This window comes from Rousettus aegyptiacus, unplaced genomic scaffold (genome assembly GCF_014176215.1).
Source record: "Rousettus aegyptiacus isolate mRouAeg1 unplaced genomic scaffold, mRouAeg1.p scaffold_m13_p_4, whole genome shotgun sequence".
Taxonomy (NCBI): domain Eukaryota; kingdom Metazoa; phylum Chordata; class Mammalia; order Chiroptera; family Pteropodidae; genus Rousettus; species Rousettus aegyptiacus.
The window spans coordinates 88,042,391-88,045,558 of NW_023416307.1; the positions used below are offsets into that span (position 1 = coordinate 88,042,391).

At 38.4% G+C, this 3,168-nt stretch overlaps 1 pseudogene; it reads left to right on the forward strand.

Moving 5' to 3' along the window:
• Positions 1–228: 228 nt before the first annotated feature.
• Positions 229–961, forward strand: LOC107499898 (annotated as a pseudogene).
• Positions 962–3,168: the final 2,207 nt, after the last annotated feature.

A 3,168-nucleotide genomic window follows, 5' to 3' on the forward strand; every position in this document is an offset into this window, starting at 1 on the left:
TATTTACCTTTCAACGAAGAAATTATAAAGCCTGCCAAAGATAAGAAAAAAAATACAATCTAAAGTGCCAAAACAAACATTAGAACCAGACTCAGATACAAGATAGATTTAGGAGTTATCAGGCAGGGAATTTAAAATAACAATGATTATCTTTTCAATGCTACCCAGAGAGAGGTCCATATAGCATTATTTCAGGTTCCTGTTGTAACTTAAAGGAAAACTTTCATAATGTCCAGATCCCTTGGTGTCCTAAAAATGAAGGAAGAGAATGTCTTTAATTTTTTTTTTACAGCAAGAACCCATTTAGATGGCACCAACCTTGACTTCCAAATGTAAATGTACATCTACAAAAAGAAAAGTTATGGCATCTATATCATAAATCTGAAGAGAACCTGGGAGAAGCTTCTGCTGGCAGTTTCTACTATGTTGCTATTGAAAACCTGGCTAATGTCATTGTCATATTGTCCAGGACTATTGACCAATGGGCCATGCTGAAGTTTGTTGCTGTCACTGGACCTACTCCTATTACTGGCTGCTTCACTCCTAGAATCTAGTACCAGATTCAGGTAGCCTTCCAGGAGCAGAGACTTCTAGTGATTACTAATTCCAGGGCAGACCACCAGTCTCTCACAGAGACTCTTATGTTAACCTACCTATCATTGCTCTGTGTAACACAGACTCCCCTCTGCACTATGTGGACACTGCCATCCCTTGCGACGACAGTAAGGGAACTCACTCAGTGGGTCTGATGTGGTGGATGCTGCCCTGGGTAATTCTGTGCCTGTACTGTACCACCACCAGTAAGCAGCCATAGCAGATCATGGCCAATATCTACTTCTATAGAGATCCTGAAGAGATTGAGAAGGAAAAGCAGGATACTGCTGAAAAGGCTGTGACCAAAGAGGAATTTTAGGGTAAACAAACTCTTCCAGCTCTTGAATTTACTGCTACTCAACCCTAGGTCACAAGCTGGTCTGCACATGTGGAGGTGCCCTCTGTGCCTACTCAGCAGTTCCTTCCTGAAGACGGGAGTGCCAGCTCACCAATGAAGACCAGTCTGTAGCTCCCTTTACTCAGGCCACCGAGTGAGTAGGAGCAACCATTGAGTGATCTCAGGGTGTTCATCTACAGACTCTTACGCAGATAATGGAAATAAGATTGACAGAAAAGAAACGGTTTCTTAAAAACTTTTTTCCTAATAAAACAAAATAACTAATGAACATGGTAAGGGCTGTAATGGAAAAAAAATAGAAACATTCGAGAACAGAGGAGTATGTAAGCAGAGATGGAAAATCTAAGAATCAAAATGACATGCAAAAAATCAAAAACACTGTAACAGAAATAAAACAGGGGACACTATAAAGAGGAAAAGAAATGTACTTACCAATGAACTTTTTGAACAATATAGAGAGGAGATGGACCCAAAGAGAATACTATAAAGGTCTGTGGAAAGTAAAATGAGACAGGGAGCAGAGTCTCAAATTGAGAAGACCTTAAAAACTTGAATTTCAGAGTGCTGTCATTATGAAGTATTTCTTAAATAGTTCGTTTGTATTATTTAAATATCCAGAAACTTAAATACATGATCCTGTTACATAGTTTAAAACTTAAACATTATTAATCCAGTGAAAACCCCTGTGCTCCCTTCCTTAATCATAGCTGTCCCACCCTCTGCAGAAGTAATTATCATCCTAAATTTGGTGTTTCTTATTCTCATGCATTTCTTAATACTTAAATACAGAGATGCTCATGTTCCTAAACAAATCACATTTTCCAAATTTAAAAAAAAAGTAAAGTAAGGAAGAAAATAAATAAGACACAATGAAAAATGTGTTTTAAGGATTTAGTTCAAGCTACAACGTACAAGAAATTTCTATGTCAGCTAGGTGTATTTGGACTTCCATATGAAATTGGGCTTAGAAAGGGAGGGAAACCAAGCAATAGGAAAGGGATCATAGTGCCTTAAAAACAGTGAATGAGAAAGCAGATTCTCATTCTAGGCTTTGACTCTGAGAGATTAGAATCATGATATCATCATATTCAATGAATCACATAGGAAGACTGAGCGTCCAGGAAGATAGGTGCTGTTTTGTGGAATTTGGTCCTGTTGACCATTCCCTCAGTGATGAAGCATTCTCCCCACTGGCTTTCTGCCATACCTCTTTTTTGACTTTGTTTCCATCTCTCTCATTGTTCCTTCTCAGTCTTTCTCACGCCCTTCATTTTATATCTACCTCAAATTATAGCTCATACTTTCCTGGATAGACTAATCCACTTTCAGGGCCTTAATACATGAATACTGATGACTTCCAAATCTGTATAGTCTACATGTATGTCTCCTCAGCTCCAGACATGAATTTTTAATTACCTGTGGTTATCTAGCTCCATAGCCACTTTCAACTTGTCCAGAATTAATCTTATAACCCTTTATTCCCCTTCTACTTTATTCATACTCTTGATTATTACTTATTCCTTCTCCCTTTACTTTCTATCATTGCAAATGGTCCCCCAAATCTATTTTCTTACCTAAGCTAGAAAGCTGAGAGTTTTGTCCATGCTCCTCTTTGAACATCAGCTGTGCCCACTAGATAACACCACCCATGTCTTGCCAAGTAAACCTCCTGACTGTTACTTGTATCGACCACCCTCCTCAACTCTCTACTGTCCTAATCTCAAGTTCTTTTTGTCTCTCCCGTGGCCTAACAACTGACTGGGAGCTTATCTACCCAGCTCTAGTTCTAGTCAAATCTTACTGTCTCCCATCTGCTCTCAAGGTGTTTTTCTTAAATATAAAACTGATCATTTCTACCCTTAGGTGGAAAAAAATACTCCTTTTACCTTCTGCAAAGGATTTCTGTTTTGTTCATTTGAACACTAAGATACATAGAGTTGATTCAAAGGCGACCAATGGTATCAAGATGAAAGCCGAAAGGCAGATAACTCTTTCTGAGAGGTGTAAAAAAGTTGGATTCAAAAGCATAGTTCTCTTTTTCCCCTCCTATTCTGCTGCTAAGTAATTTATTCACCGAACAATTATTGAGCACCTACCACGTGCCAGACATTCATCTGAGTACTACTATATATTAACTCTTTCACTTTCACAGCAACCCATAGATGTGGGTAATATTATTATTCCCATTTTACAGATGAGGAAACTTGTCCAAAGTC